This window comes from Lutra lutra, chromosome 3, assembly GCF_902655055.1.
Source record: "Lutra lutra chromosome 3, mLutLut1.2, whole genome shotgun sequence".
Taxonomy (NCBI): domain Eukaryota; kingdom Metazoa; phylum Chordata; class Mammalia; order Carnivora; family Mustelidae; genus Lutra; species Lutra lutra.
In genome coordinates, this window is record NC_062280.1 from 113,859,376 (window position 1) to 113,876,878 (window position 17,503).

The window sequence follows — 17,503 nt, forward strand, 5'->3', positions numbered from 1 at the left end:
GGAAGTGGGGGCTTTAGGAAGGCAGGTTGGGAGGGTATAGAGTAAGGGTGGGTAGTCTGGCAGGATCCGACTGCCACAGGCCTGACAGTTCAGCATGAGGCATCTGGGGTGCTATCTCCTGATACTTGGGAACCACTGAAGGAGTTTGAGCAGAGGAGAGCTGTGATTAGACATGGTGACCATGTGGAAGGGAGACCCAGAAAGCCCATACTTGGGAACCAGGGGTGAGCTGGGTGGGCCAAAGCTCCAGGGAGGACATGACAAGGAGGACAGTGGTGGCTGGGCACCAGGAGGTATGGAGTGTTTCCTCCTTCTCCCTCTGCTCCTGTATCCAAGAAACAACAAGCTTCTGTTCTGTATGAGTCCCCCACTGGACCCCACACTCTAAAAGTATACCTTTTAACCCTTTCAATACCTGAGAGGGGGTGAAGACGCCTCTCCTCATTTTAAAGGTTTTTCACCTTTTCAACTGAGCCTTGTAGAGACTGAGAAAAATGATCACACAACCCACGAATGGCAGAATAACAATGAAAATCTAGGTAAGCTTTACCCCCTCAAAGCCCATGGGCTGCATGGAAACTGGAACTTTCCTTGGTACTGCTTCCCATTCTCAGTTAAGTGTTTGCTGGAGAGCTGGAACAAGCAAATTAACTCCTCCTCTCCTGCTGAACCCCACAGGCCCCTGGCTGCTCAGCCCTAGTGTCTGAGCCGGGCTTACCTAGGGACCTTTGATTTCAACAGTGTTTTTGGGAGTTGTGGGCGTCATCAAATGTGGGAAAAGCTGTGGGAACATTTGTTTCTCTTCCCAAGGGTTAAAATGCCTGTGGTTCCAGAAGTACCTTGAGGAATAAAGCTAACACAAAATTGCATACCTTGGGCTGGGTGTGGGACCACAGGGCAGGTAGTTCTTCTGTCTCTGTCTGCTTTTCTGCTCATTATATTATATTATATTATATGCTGATATGGGCAATGCTATCCTGAGTCTTACCACAACAAGCCCTATTTAACAGATGAGGAACCTGAGGTAAAGAGAAGTGATATACAGCCAGCATCACCAGCTATTAAATGATGGTGCTGGGATTCAGGCAGCTCATAATGGATCAGTTGACCCTCCCTGTGCTTATGGCTGGTGCATACCCTGCCCACACCTGGGCAGCCATCACTGTGGGCTCCGCTGGACTATTTACTCAGAGCCCCTGCTGTTGGAGGTCAACTTTAGCACCTGGTTCTGTTGCAGGTGGATAACTTCATAGGTTTTTTTCTGTCGTGTTTAGAGCTCCTCTCCACATCTCAGAGGCCATCTCTGTGAGAACAAGGCTCAGGCTTGCTTCCTCCTCTTTGTCTCCTACAGGGTCTGGTCAAGTCCTAACCTTATGCATCCCTTGGGGCTGGAGATGTTCAGCATAACAGAGGACAGCTATTCCTTCATCAGTCAGCTGAGTGGGCAAGATGGACTCTTGAGACCCTGAAAACTGCCCTAAGCTGTATTTCTAAGGCTCCATGATCTGAACAGCCATCCAGGGGTGAGTTCCTGCACCCCACCTCCAGGCATGACTAGTATTCCCTTTCAGGGTATAGAATTTGCTTTTCTGATTTCTGGAGCAGCTCAACCAAGAGCAAAGGCAGTCCTCCAATTTAAAACCCACACACAAGTTAAGAAATATGTTTTACAGAAAACTTAAACATTGTTTTTGATAAATAGATCCAGCACAATGGGACTGCTATTCCTGTCAAAAAAGAATTGGTACCTGTCTCAGTATCTGGGCCTGTAGTCCCTTCCCTCAGTGTTCCTTGGAGGGACCTATGCATTTTTAAGAATCTGACTTTAGCAATTTCCTGGTGGGCAATTTTGCAATTTCAGGTGGTCTACTGAAACCAATCTACATTTCAGGACACACTTGGTGATTTGAAAAAATCCCAACTTTTTTTTTTTTTTTTAAAGATTTTATTTATTGATTTGACAGAGAGAGATCACAAGTAGTCAGAGAGGCAGGCAGAGAGAGAAAGAGGGAAGCAGGCTCTCCGCCGAGCAGAGAGCCTGATGCGGGACTCGATCCCAGGACCCTGAGATCATGACCTGAGCCGAAGGCAGCAGCTTAACCCACTGAGCCACCCAGGAGCCCGAAAAAATCCTAACTTTTATCACTTTCATTGAGAGTAATTTATTGAAATGCTCATAAGCTTGAATCAAATTTCTCTCTATTCTGCTTCTATAGGCACGTCTTTGGAGATTTTCTTTGGCCAGAGGCAAGTTCTGGTTCTGTTGAGAGTAGCTGTTGTCTCTCCTACACCCACCATTATATTGAAGGGAGCAGTACAGAGAAAGGAGGTACAGATCAGGGCAGAACTGCTTCTCTTATGAGACCCCACCTCTATTCTTAACTCCTCTATTTTCTAGTTCTGTAATTTTGTCATTTCAAGAATGTTAAACAAGTGGAATCAAACAGCGAGTGATATTTTGGGATTGGGTATTTTCACTCAGCATAATCTCTAGTGTATGTATCAGTAAATTTCTTCCTTTTTATTGCCTGGTAGTATCCCGTGGTATGGCTGTACTGTACCAGTTTGCTTAACTGGTTATCCACTGAAAAACATCTGGATTGTTTCCCATTTTGAGCTCTTTTGAATAAAGCTGATAAAAACATTTGTATCAGCTTTTATGTGATCCTAAGTTTTCATTTTTCTGATATGTCCAAATGTGCAGTTGCTGGTTGGTTTGGTAGCCATGTGTTCATTTTTTTTTTTTTTTTTTTAAACAGGAGAAAGACAGGTTTATTTACAGGTGAATGAGGGACCTCCCAGCAAACTGGAGGAAGGGCTCCAAAGATATGTTGATATATATCAACTTAACAAAAGGAAGATCCTTAGGGCTTCAATGGGAGAGGATGGAAGATTCTTTGTGGGGCTTTTTGATGCTAAGAGAAATGGGCAGAGGAGTCTATCCTGGCAGCCAATTTTCCCAGAAACTCCCCCAGAGGGAGGCTGAGGGCAGCTGCCTCCCCTGCTCCCCCCACCCTGGGGAAGTTCATCTAAGATTTCTTTCTGCATCTTCTCTAGCTCTGATTTTCTCACTTTGGGGCAAAGATACAGTAATCTTGATGGCAGCTCTGGGCTCCACGTGGGTTCCTGCCTCCGGACATGGAGAGTTGGGCCGCAGAGTATGTGTGGGTGGATAGCAGATCTGCAGACCTGTTACATTTGCACAAGCGGGATAAGGAGCTGGTTCAGAAAGACCGGCGTGTTTTCTCAGGGCAGTATGCTAAGTAAAATAACTATGATACAGAAAGATAGATACTATAAGGTCTCACCTACATGCGGAATCTTAAAAAAAAAAAATTAAAAATAGGAAAAACCCAAAATCATCAATATGGAGAACAGATTTGAGGCTGGGGAATGGGCAAAGGGGTTAACAAGGTCAAAGTTCCAGCTACAAAGTCAGTCATGGGGATGTCATGTACAGCACCGGGACTATGGTAACTAACACTCAACTGTATATTTCAAGGTCCTCATCACAAGGAAAACAACATGACAATGTAGATGGCAATGGATGTGAATTCTGGAGGGGACATTCCTGAGGCTGGGGATGAGTCGTGAGGCCTGTGAGCAGGGCTGAAGCCTCACGAACAGGAACCTGGTCTCTGAAACAAGAAACCCCATGAGAGCAGAGGTTCCCTGAAGGAATTAACAGTGTCTTTCCAGCAGAGCTGCATCTGTGATCAGTCATTTATGAGTCATTTATGAATATTATCCTAAGATTTTCTTTTATTTATTTATTTTTAAATCGCGGGTTTCAACAAATGACAAATTCAACAAATGATGTTGTTTAGACTGTCGCTGTCCCCATTTTGCAGATGGGTGCATGGAGATCCCAGCAGGGAGGGTGCGAGGTCCCAGCTGCCATCTCAGCTAAGGGACCAGGGAACACATCTGGGGGCACATGGGGCAGAGACCAGTGGAGACGAGACATAAGTCCCCAGAAAGATGCATATCTGCCAAGACAGTTCCTCTCGGGGTGAGGACTTGCATTCAGAAGTGTCATTTGTAACTTGCCAAGTACTCCACTGCTCGGGCTGCCCTGGGCTGTGGCTGCCTTCCCCTCAGCCAGGGTGGGGTGGGGGGGGGTCTTGGACGCATCCCTGGTGTCATTTAGCTTTGGTGCTGGCTGGCAGAAAGCTGACTGAAAGTAGACAGACGGATGGATGGATGGACGAATGGACTGACGAGTGAGTCAAGGAGCCTCAATACAGCAGAACCCAGGGAGAAGCCACCAGCCACAAGGACCTAGGATCTAGGTGGCTCAGTCAATGAAGGCTTCGTTTGCTGCATGGGGTGTGTTTGCTAATTGACATGCCCAGTGCCCGAGGCATAGTCTTTCCTGTATTTGTCTCTCCCCCACCACCCCATGAGGAGGGCATGAAGTATGTGAGATCCCAGAGAAGTAAAGCCATTTGCTTGAGGTCATGGAGCATGGAGGCTTCCTACTGTTCTTGGTCAATGGTACACTGGGCACCTCAGGGTGTAGTCCAGGAAGTGTAGGAAACCTCTGTCCTTGCCCAGCTCAGAGCCAAAGGCTGGGGAATATTTGCGTGGGGAGTCTCCTCCGGCCGGAGAAGGTGGGCAGGATAGGGAGGGATTGGCTGAGTCTTCCTCCAAGGCCCATGAGCCTGGAATTCCTGGTGTCTGAAACCACGTGACCAGGCAGGCTTTCCTCGACCACAGTACTCAGTGGGACAACACTTTCCTGAATCTTATACCATGAAGCATCCCTCCATGGGAAGCGTCCAAATGTTGAAACTTGCAATAGTTACTTCTGCGGCCACCTTGCACTTGCTGAGCAACCTCTGGGCTGTTTCCAGCTCTGAGCTATTGTGAATAACGTTGCTATGAACTCGGGTGTATGTGGCATGTTTTCTTTTGCTTGGTTTTCTTTAGCATGGTTTACCTTTGACTCAAAGAGACATCTACTTTTATTTCCTGCAACAGGGAGAGGGAGGCCAAGGACAGAGTGTGCTGTGGGCAAGCTGCCGGGACAGGGCTGAGCCTCAGAGCACCACTGTTGTCTCGTGTCTTAAACACAGCATACGCTTCCTATGTAAGTCCTGTCCTTCCCACTTCACACACCAGGAGGCCAAAGATCAAATGGATTAAAAACTTGTCAGATGCACCAAAGGCTGACATGGTAGGAATTGAACCCAGAACCCCGTTATTTCCTGGGTGAGATCCCAAGGCTGAGAGAAGTACTCAAGGAAATCCTCTCGCTGTTGGTTAGTTTCCTTCCATCAATGTCAACAGTGTGACTTACTAATATTCAAAACAATTTTTTTTTTGGCCAAGATATTAGGTAAAAAAAATCACACTTAGTTTAACTTGTATTTCTCTCTCTGATCAGGATATCCTTCTCTGCTTTAAACGGCTGTATCAAGGTCTACTTGACATACCCCCAAATTCACTCGTCCTATGTGGGCTGTATCAAGGTCTACTTGACATACCCCCAAATTCACTCGTCCTACGTGTGCAATCAGATTTTTAGGAAATCCACAGAGTTGTGCAAACATGGCCATGAGGCACTCTTAATTTTTATGTCATCTCTGGCTCCTTTATGGTTGGGACCCCTGCTGCAAATCTCAACCACCCACCTACTCTGTCTCTTCAGATTGCCTTTTCTGGACATCTCACAGAAATGCAGTCATGCAATAGGCGAGTGGCCATTTGCCTGGGCAGCGCCATCCTATAAGCAAGCAAGCCTGTGTCCACCTCAAGCTTGGGGCCATACTGGTCCCTCTGCTTTACTCCATGTGGGCTCCTCTCCGTATGTTCTTTTTTAAATAAATTATCAAACAGAATTGCCGTTTATATTCCTACCATAATATATATTTTGATCAAGTTTCTATGTATTCGCACAAGCTTTTGGTGTTGTTACTATTTTTTAATTTTGGCATTTTGATAGCCGTATAGTGATAGCTCATTGTGGTTTTGTTTTGCGTTTCTCCAATGGTTGGTGACTCTGAACATCTTCTCATGGGCTTCCTAGTCATCTCTATATCCTCTTCAGTAAAATGTCCACTCAGACCCTTGCCCATATTCTAAATGGATTGTTTCATTTTTACTGTCATGTTTTAGAGACTTCTTTATATATTCTAGATAATAGTCCTTGTCAAGTATGTTGGTTGCAAATATTTTCCACTACTCCATAACTTGTCTTTTTATTCCCTCAAAAAATTCTTTCTCAGAACAAAAGGGTTTTGTTGTTGTTGATATTAGATATATTTTAAAAGATTTTATTTATTTGAGACAGAGAGAGAAAGAGTGAGAGAGAGAGAGAGAGAGAGCATGAATTTGAGGGGGAGGTGCAGAGGAAGAGGGAGAAGCAGACTCCCCACTGATCAGGGAGCCCAACACAGGGCCTGATTCCAGGACCCTGAGATCATGACCTGAGCCGAAGGCAGATGCTGAACCGACTGAGCCACCTAGGCACCCTGTTGTTGTTGTTTAGAGAGAGAGAGAGAGTGAGCAGGGCTGGGAGTAGAGCAGAGGGAGAGGGAGAGGGAGAGGGAGAGAAAGAATCTTAAGCAGACATCATGCCCAGTGTGGAGCATGATGTGGGGCTTAACGTCACGACCCTGAGATCATGACCTGAGGTGAAATCAAAGTTAGACACTTAACCCACTGAGCCACTCAGGAGAACAAAAGTTTTTAAAATTTTTAAAAAATATTTTATTTATTTATTTGACAGAGAGAGACACAGCAAGAAAGGGAACACAAGCAGGGGTTGTGGGAGAGGGAGAAGCAGGCTTCCTGCAGAGCAGGGAGCTCCATGCTGGGCTCGATCCCAGCACCGTGGGATCATGGCCTGAGCAGAAGGCAGACTCTTAACAACTGAACCACCCAGGCTATCCAGGAGAACAAAAGTTTTTAATTTTAATTTTCTTCTTTTATGGATCATGCTTTTTGGTACTAAGTCTCACTACTCTGGCTAGCCCTATAGCCTAAAGAATTTTTTTTTTTTTTTTTGGTGGGGGGAGTGTTTTATAATCTTATGTTTTAAATGCTAAAGCCCCTTTCTAGTTTGTGTTAATTACTGCTCAAAGTGCGAGGCTTAGGTCAAATTTTTTTGTTTTGTTTTATCTTATGTATGTCTGATTATTTACTGAAGGGCTTCCTGGATCACACTGCTTTTGAACATTTGTAAAAAATTCAATTGGGCATATATATGTCTGTCTGTTTCTGGATTCTCTATTCTGTTCTGTTGTTATGGGTCTGTTCCTCCACCAGTGCCATGCAGTCTTGATTACTGGGGTTATATAAGTTTTGAAATCAGATAGACTGAAAACTCCCAACTTTATTCTCTCTCTCTCTCTCTCTTTTTTTCAAAAGTGTTTAACTCACTTGTTCCTTTCCATTTTCATATAAATTTATACATAAAAATTAGTAAAAACCATGCTGGGCTTTTGATAGGAATTGTATCAAACATGTAACAGTGTGGGGAGTATTGACATTTTCACTTATATTAAGATTTCTAATACATGAAAATGGACTATCTTTCCATTTATTTAGATCTTCGATTTCTTTCATCAGTATTTTTTATTTTTTAGAATACATCTGTACATATTTTGTTAGATTTACACCTAAGCATTTCATTTTTGAGTCACTTTAAATAGTACTATATTTTAAAATTTTGTTGTTCAAATGTTCATTGTTAGACTATAGAAATATAGCTGATTTTTGTTTGTTGATGTTTATTTCTGTAAACCTAATAAGCTCATTTATTAGTTCTAGGATTTTATTTTTGCAGATTCCTCAGGAATTTCTACAAAGATCATAATGTCACCTGCATATAATGACAGTTTTAGTGCTTCCTTTTTGTTCTGTGTTACTTTTCTTTCTTACCATATTTCAGTGGGCAGGACTTCCAGCCCTGTGTTGAGTAAGAATGGTGACAGGGGCTGTACTTGCTTTCTTTCCAGTCTTAGGGAGAAAGCCTCAGTCCTTGACAATCAAGTACAGTGGTAGTTGTAGATTTTTTTTTTTTTTTTGGTAGGTGCTCATTATCATGTTGAGGAAGTTCTCTTCTATTCCTAGAACTGAGAATTACTATCATGAATTGAGGTTAAATTTTCTTGAATGAGTTTTCTGCACCGATTAAAATGCTAATGTGATTTTTTTTCTTTATGCTGTTAATATGATGGATGATGTTTTTTGAACTACCCTTGAATCCTGGAATATATTCTATTTGTATATGCTATATTTCATATATTGCTGAATTATATTTGCTAATATTTTATTAATGATTTTTGTCCATATTCAGTCTGTAGTTTTCCTTTATTGTACTGTTTTTTATTATTACTTTTAGTATTGAGGTAACATTAACCTTGTAAAATTAATTGGGAATTGTTCTTCTTCTATTTTCAGAAAATATTGTGTAGAATTAGTGTTCTATTATTATTAGTGTTCTAATATTTGGTAGAATTCTCCAGTGAAATTATATTGGCTTAGAGTTTTTTTAGGGCAGACTTTAACTATGAATTCAATTTCTTTAGTAGTTATAGAACTTTCAAATTAACTATTTCATATTGCATGAGTTATGATAGTTAATACTTTTTGAAGAATTGACCCATTTCATCAAATTGTCAAATTTATGTATAGAGAGTTGTTTGTAATATTCTCATTATCTTTTGATGTCTGCCAGGTCTTTAGTGACATCTCCTGTCATTCCTTATATGGGTAATTTGTGTTTTTTCTCTTTTTTCTTGCTAGAGGTTTGTCAATTTTATTGAAATTTTCGTAAATTTTTGTAGTATTTTGTTATGGTAGCCCAAGCAGACTTATATATATGCCTCTTTAGCTTTTTCCCACAAATTTTGATATGCTGTATTTTTATTTTCTTTCAGCTCAATGTGTTTTTAAAAGTTCTATTGAGAATTCTGTTTTACCCATAGCTTATTTAGGTGTCTTTTAGTTTCCAAGTGTTTGAAGACTTTTCTGTTATCATTATGTTCTTTTATTTCTGTTCTTTTGATACTATTGTAGTCAGAGAATACATAATATAGGATTTTAATCTTTAAGGTTTGTTTTATGACCCAAGATATGGTTTAGCTTAGTGTATGTTCTATGGTGCTTGAAAAGAATGTGTATTCTGTTTTTGCTGGATGAAGCTTTCATAGGTTCTGATTAGAACTTTCAGTTGATGGTTTTGTCATGTTCTATTCCTTACTGGTTTTGTCTCTTGCTCTATCCATTGTTGAGAGATGGATACTGAAGTCCCGACTTCTAAAATAAGGATTTGACTATTTCTTTTTAAAATTTTATCAGTTTTGCCTCATATATTTTGTAGCTATATTGTTTTATGAGGATGCATTTAGGATTCCTATGTCTTCTTGGTGGATTGACCCTTTTATCATTATGTTACACCGCTCTCTGTCTCTGCTAATTTTCTTTGTTCTGAAGTTTACTTTATGTGGCTAATATAGTCACTCATGCTCTCTTTGGATTAATATCTGTGTGGTATATCTTTTTATATCCTTTTAACATCAACTTTTCTATACCATTATAATTGGAGAAAATTACTGGTTACAGCATAAAGTTTTTATTCCCTCTGAAATTAGAACATACACATTTAATATAATTATTGAACTTTCAGGGTTTAAGTCTGGTGTTTTAATTTTTGTTTCTGTTCTGTTTTTCATGTCTGTTTTTTAATTTTTTTTTCCTGGTGGGTTATTTCTTTTTTATAATTTTAATTTATCTATAGTGTTTTTATTGTTTATTAATGAACTACAGTTGACATGCAATCTTATACTAATGATTCAGAATTCTATACATTACTCAATGCTCACCAAAATGAGTGTAGTCACCATCTGTCACCATACCACACTATTACAGGATTACTGACTATATTCCCTGTGCTATACATTCATCTCCATGATTTATTTATTCTATAAATGGAAGTTTGTACCTCTTATTCTCCTTCACTTATTTAACCCATCCTCCCCCACCCCACCTTTCCTTTGGCAACCACCAAGTTTGTTCTCAGTATTTGAGTCTGTTTATTTGCTTTTTTTTTTCAGATTCCACTTATAATGAAATCATATGGTATTTATCTTTGTCTGACTTATTTCACTTAGCATAATGCCCTTTAAATCCATTCACATTGTCACAAATGGCAAGATCTCATTCTTTTCTATGGCTGAGTAGTATTCCTTAGTGTGTGTGTGTGTGTGCATCACTTCTTTTTTAGGTAACTACTGATGGACACTTCGTTTGCTTTCATATCTTGGCTATTGTAAATTATGCTGCAGTACACATAGATGTGCATATATCTTTTGAAGAAATGTTTTTGTTTTCTTTGGGTAAATAACTAGTAGAAGTACTGGATCATAGGACTGCCTTTGCTGTATCCCATAGGTTTTGGATGGATGTGTCTTCATTCTCATTGGTTTCCATGAAATGTTTAAGTTCTTCTTTGATTTCCTGGTTGATCCAAACATTCTTGAGCAAGATGGTCTTTAGCTTCCAAGTGTTTGAATTCCTTCCAAACTTTTTCTTGTGGTTGAGTTCCAGTTTCAAAACATTGTGGTATAAGAATATGCAGGGAATAATCTCAATCTTTTGGTATTGGTTGAGCCCTGATTTGTGACCCAGTATGTGGTCTATTCTGGAGAAAGTTCCATGTTTGCTTGAGAAGAATGAGTATTTTGTTGTTTTAGGGTAGAATGTTCTGTATATATCTGTGAGGTCTATCTGGTTCAATGTGTCATTCAATGCTCTTGTTTCTATTGATTTTCTGCTTGGATGATCTGTCTATTACTGAGAGTGGTGTGTTCAGATCCCCTACAATTAGTGTATTCATATCAATATGACTCTTTATTTTGATTAACAGTTGGCTTATGTAGTTGGCTGCTCCCATATTAGAGACATAAATATTTACAATTGTTAGATCTTCTTGGTGGATAGACCTTTTAAGAATGATGTAGTATCCTTCTGTATCTCTGACTACAGTCTTTAGCTTAAAAATCTAATTTATCTGATATGAGAATATCAGATATGAGAATTGCTACCCCAGCTTTCTTTTGAGGCCCATTGGCAAGAAAGATGCTTCTCCATCCCTTCACTTTCAGTCTGGATGTATCTTTAATTTCCAAATGTGTCTCTTGTAGACAGCATATGGATGTGTCCTGTTGTTTTATCCAGTCTGCAAGTCTGTGCCATTTTTATGGGAGCATTTAGGCTGTCCATGTTGAGAATGATTATTGAAAGATTAGTTTTTATTGACATCATGCTGCCTGCGAGGTACTTGTTTCTATAGATTGTCTCTCTATATTTCTGTTCTGTATCACTCTTGGGTTCGTTCTTCTTTTATAGAACCCCTCCTTAATATTTCTTGTAGCACCAGCTTGGTGTTCACATACTCTCTTAAACCTCACTGCTCTTGGAAGCTCTTTATCACTCTATCCATTTTGAATGTCACCCTTGCTGGATAAAGTATTCTTGGCTTCATGTTATTCTCATTTAGTGCCCTGAATATGTCTTGCTAGCCCTTTCTGGCTTGCCAGGTTTCTGTGGACAGGTCTGATGTTATTCTGATGAACCTTCCTCTGTATGTAAGGAATCTCTTCCACCTAGCTGCCCTTAGGACCTCTATCTAAAATTATGATTTGTGAATTTCACAATGAAGTGTCTGGAGGCTTTTCTAGATTCATTGATCTCGGGGGGTGTCCTTTCTGCCTCTAGGACATGAACACTTGTTCCATTCCCCAGATTGGGAAATTTTTCATGGAGAATTTGTTCAACTGTATCTTCTAGTCTTCTTTCTATCCCCCGCCCCCCCCCCCCCCCCCCGCTGGGATCCCAATAATTCTGATGCTGGAACATTTCATAGTATCATTTATTTCCCTAATTCTGTTTTCATGGCTTCTAAGCTGTTTGTTCCAGGCCTCCTCCTTTTTCTCTATCAGCTTGTCCTCTAGATCACTAATTCTATTTTCTGCCTCAGTTACCCTAGCTGTTAGAGTATTTAGATTAGATTGGATCTCACTGATAGCATTTTTAACTTCTGCCAGATTGACTCTCACTCCTGCCCTTAGATATTCTATGTTGTCACTAACCATTTTCTCCAACCTAGCCATTGCCTGGATAATTGTTACCCTGAATTTCCTTTCCAGCATACTGTTTATATCCATATCCAACAGTTCTGTTGCAGAGGGTATAGTCTCTGAATTTTTCCTCTGTTGGTTGTTCCTCCTCCTAGTCATTTTGGTGAGAGGTAGTTGAGCGGATGTATAGCTGAATATATCAACCATGATCCAGGCAATGTGCACCCTCTTCACTGACGTCTTCTGCCCCTGTAGAGATCCAGAAGTGTATAATCTTACATCTCAGGCTGATTTCATGGGTGTTCAGAGCATTCTGGTAGATATTTCGCTCACTTTAGGGGTCCAGTTGAAACCAGGTCTCCTACTTCTCCACTATCTTGCCCCTCCTTGTTTTACTAATTTTTTGAGGAAGCCTCATACTGTTTTCTATAGCGACTGCAATGAACTTGCATTCCCACCAACTGTGCATGGGAATTCCCTTTTCTTCGGATCTATAGTATATATTTTGGATAGATATTTTTGTGGTATCTCTGTATATATATATATATACAAATCAGAACCTACAGTTGCCTACACTTTACCTAATTAAGTAAAGTATAGAAAACTTTTCCCTTTAAGTTCTTTTACCTTTCCAAATTTATTTTATAATTGTTTTACATATTTCCTCTACACACATTTAGGACCACATACAACAGTGTTATAATTTTGGCTCAATTTTCAAACATAATTCAGAACATTCAAAAGAAGAAGGAAAATGTATTATATTTACCCATGTTTTGCTTCCTTTTTTAAAAAAAGATTTTATTTATTTGTTTGAGAGAGAGAGAGTGCACAGGTGGGGGAGTGGGAGGCAGAGGGAGAGTGGGGAGCAGACTCCCCACTGAGTAGGAAGCTCAATGTGGGGTTCCATCCCAGGACTCTGAGATCATGACCTGAGCCAAAGGCAGACGCTTAACTGACTGATCCATGCAGGTGCCCCTAAGAAGTTTTGTGTGTGTGTTTGTGTTTTATTCTTTTCTTTGATTATTTTCTTTGCTTTTTTCCCCACTCTAATGCTGTAAGGACACTTCTTTCAACATTTCCATTCTGTTCAGAAAACTCCTTTTGGCCATTTCTTTCAGGTAAGCTTTGGTAACAAATTTTCTTAGTTTTCCTTTGTCTGAGGATCTTGATTTACCCTTAATTCTGAAGGATATTTTCTCTGGATGTATAATTTTGGGTTTTTTATTTCAGCACTTGAAAACTATTATGCTACTTCCTCCCTAGTTTGTAGTGACAAAAATGCTGTCATTTGAATTGTTTTCTCTTATAGGTAAGGTATAATTGCTCCCTTACTGCTTTCAATAATTTTTTGTTTGTCTTTCCAGAAATTTGATTATGATGCATTTTGGAGTAAATTTATTTAGGTTTTTCCTGTTTGGAATTCTCTAAGCTTTTTAAATCTTGTTTTTTTTTTGCTAAGTTTGGGAAAATTTCAGTCATTATTTATTCAAATGCTTTTTCAGTCTCATTCTCTCTCTCTCTTTTTTTTTTTCCTTTGGGCTCCAGTGATATGAGTATTCAATCATTTGTTATAATCTTGTATGTCACTGAAGCTCTGTTCCTTTTTTTTTTCAGTCTATTTTTTTCTCTATACTAATTGGGTAATTACTGTTGTTTTACCTTCAAGTTTATTGATTCTTTTCTCTGTTCCCTCCATTTTGCTATGAGCCCATCCATTGATTTTATTATTTGAGATATTATGTATATATTTTTAAGATTTTATTTATTTATTTGACAGAGATCTCAAGTAGGCAGAGAGAGAGAGGGAAGCAGACTCCCTGCTGAATAGAGAGCGTGATGTGGGGCTAGATCCCAGGACCCTGAGATCATGACCTGAGCTGAAGGCAGAGGCTCAACCCACTGAGCCACCCAGGCACCCCTGGATATTGCATTTCTTAGTTCTATAATTTCTTTTACGTTCTTATTTGTTTCTTTTATATCTCTGCTGAGACTTTCTATTTTTTGTTTGTTTCAAACATATTTATAATTATTTATTGAAGCATTATTATGATGACTGCTTTAAAATCTTTGTAAGGTTATTCAAACATCTGTGTCATCTCAGTTTTGCTTCTGTTGCTGTCTCTTTTCATTGAAGTTGACATTTTATGGTTCCTGTTATAACAAGTGATTTACAACTGAAAGCTGGAAATTTTTGGTTTGGTACTTTGGCCCTTCACTAGACCTTTGTTAATACTACCATGGCTGGGAGGATAAGAATGACTCATTACTGTTCCCCATACAGCCTCCACTGAAGCCAAGGGTGTTGGTCTCCTTACCATTGGGCAGTGGTAAAAGTCATGACTATCCACTAGGCTGCCTCTGATTCCATCCATGGAGAGGGGCAAGGGCACCTCTTTTTTGTTAGTGGAGAGTGGAAGTCCAGACTCCCATATGGTCTCTCCTGCAGAGACCTTATTGCTCAGGGCAATGAAAGTCAGACATCCTTCTCTGATAGCTCTCTGATGGGACTTAGGTTAAAGTCCAGGCTTTCCACTGGCCCTTGCTAGTGTGAGTGCAGTAGGACCACAGTTTTTCTGTGGTGTTTGGCTGGTGTTTTTTGTCTAAAAGTTCTCTGTCTTGCTGGACAGTCCCTTTGCTGGTCTTTAATTAAGTTTGAACTCCCAATAAAAGTAGGTATTTATTGAGAATTTGAAAAATCTGTGCTTGTTTTCGGTTTTGGTAGTTACCTCCTTCTACTACAAGTCTGGGATAAATGAGGCAAAAATAAAACCCAAGAGATGTAGCACTTCTCCATGGGTCCCTCAGTCAGTGGCTCATCTTGTGTTCCCTCCTCACTGTTCAGTCTTCTGATGTTTATTTTATATATAATGTCCAAGGGACTTTAGTTGTACTTAGTAGAAAAACATTTGAAGAATAGAGAAGCACTTATTTATTTCATCACCCCAGAAGTGGAACCCCTGAAGCTTGTGTGGTATTGTCTTCAAGCTAATGATGATTTTTATATTTTAAAGTGTTCTCAGAAATTCAGAACAAATATAGCAGATAAAAATAAACACAAAAAAACAAAGAATATGTGACAGAGACCATATGTGGTTCACAGAGCCTAAAATATCTACTATTTGATTCTTCACTGAAAAAGTTCATTAACTTTCAGAGAGAATTAGTATTATGACATTTCACTTATGTCATTGGCAGTGCTTTCGTTTCTTTATATAGATGCAGGCTTTTATATCATATTTCTTCTATCTGAAGAACTTCCTTCTACATTTAGAGCAGGTATACTGGAAATGGAGTTTTTCATTTTGTTTGATAAACATATTTTTATTTCTCCTTAACTTTATTTTATTTACTTTTTTAAAAAAATATGGAACACTTCACAAATTTGCTTGCCATCCTTGTGCAAAAGCCATGCTAATCTTTTCTGTGTCATTCCAATTTTAGTGTATATACTGCTGAAACAAGCACTCTTCTTAATTTTGAAAAGGTGTTTTATAGAATATGTATTTGATTTTTTTTTCCTTTCAGCCCTTTAAATATGTCACTGTATTGTCTTCAGGCTTGTGTAGTTTCTGATGAAAGTCTTCTGTAATCCTTATATTTGTTTCTTTCTATATAGTGACTTTTCCATTCCTGTGGCTGCCTTCAAGATTTTATCTTTATCTTTGGTTTTCAAGAGTTTAAATATAATTTGTTCATATATATATATTTTTAAATGTTTATTTATTTATTTATTTATTTATTTTAATTTTTTAATTTTTTTCAGCATAACAGTATTCATTATTTTTTCACCACACCCAGTGCTCCATGCAATCCGTGCCCTCTACAATACCCACCACCTGGTGCCCCCAACCTCCCACCCCCCACCCCTTCAAAATTCTCAGATCGTTTTTCAGAGTCCATAGTCTCTCATGGTTCACCTCCCCTTCCAATTTCCCTCAACTCCCTTCTCCTCTCCATCTCCCCTTGTCCTCCATGCTATTTGTTATGCTCCACAAATAAGTGAAACCATATGATAATTGACTCTCTCTGCTTGACTTATTTCACTCAGCATAATCTCTTCCAGTCCCGTCCATGTTGCTACAAAACTTGGGGATTCATCCTTTCTTTCTTTCTTTCTTTCTTTTTTTTTTTTTACAGCTTTATAAACATATATTTTTATCCCCAGGGGTACAGGTCTGCGAATCGCCAGGTTTACACACTTCACAACGCTCACCATAGCACATACCCTCCCCGATATCCATAACCCCACCCCCTCTCCCAACCCCCTCCCCCATCAACCCTCAGTTTGTTTTGTGAGATTAAGAGTCACTTATGGTTTGTCTCCCTCCCAATCCCATCTTGTTTCATTTACTCTTCTCCTACCCCCTCGACCCCCCATGTTGCATCTCCTCTCCCTCATATCAGGGAGATCATATGATAGTTGTCTTTCTCCGATTGACTTATTTCGCTAAGCATGATACCCTCTAGTTCCATCCACGTCGTCGCAAATGGCAAGATTTCATTTCTTTTGATGGCTGCATAGTATTCCATTGTGTATATATACCACGTCTTCTTTATCCATTCGTCTGTGGATGGACATCTAGGTTCTTTCCATAGTTTGGCTATTGTAGACATTGCTGCTATAAACATTTGGGTGCACGTGCCCCTTCGGATCACTATGTTTGTATCTTTAGGGTAAATACCCAGCAGTGCAATTGCAGGGTCATAGGGTAGTTCTATTTTCAACATTTTGAGGAACCTCCATGCTGTTTTCCAGAGTGGTTGCAGCAGCTTGCATTCCCACCAACAGTGTAGGAGGGTTCCCCTTTCTCCGCATCCTCGCCAGCATCTGTCATTTCCTGACTTGTTAATTTTAGCCATTCTGACTGGTGTGAGGTGATATCTCATGGTGGTTTTGATTTGTATTTCCCTGATGCCGAGTGATATGGAGCACTTTTTCATGTGTCTGTTGGCCATCTGGATGTCTTCTTTGCAGAAATGTCTGTTCATGTCCTCTGCCCATTTCTTTTTTTTTTTTTTTTTTAATTTTTTTATTTTTTTCAGCATAACAGTATTCATTATTTTTTCACCACACCCAGTGCTCCATGCAATCCGTGCCCTCTACAATACCCACCACCTGGTGCCCCCAACCTCCCACCCCCCACCCCTTCAAAATTCTCAGATCGTTTTTCAGAGTCCATAGTCTCTCATGGTTCACCTCCCCTTCCAATTTCCCTCAACTCCCTTCTCCTCTCCATCTCCCCTTGTCCTCCATGCTATTTGTTATGCTCCACAAATAAGTGAAACCATATGATAATTGACTCTCTCTGCTTGACTTATTTCACTCAGCATAATCTCTTCCAGTCCCGTCCATGTTGCTACAAAACTTGGGGATTCATCCTTTCTTTCTTTCTTTCTTTCTTTTTTTTTTT

At 39.8% G+C, this 17,503-nt stretch overlaps 1 non-coding gene across 1 annotated transcript; it reads right to left on the reverse strand.

Moving 5' to 3' along the window:
• Window positions 1–15,450: 15,450 nt before the first annotated feature.
• LOC125096578 (U6 spliceosomal RNA) lies at window positions 15,451–15,557 on the reverse strand. Its single transcript, XR_007126259.1, has one exon. It is a non-coding gene; the product is annotated as a U6 spliceosomal RNA (small nuclear RNA).
• Window positions 15,558–17,503: the final 1,946 nt, after the last annotated feature.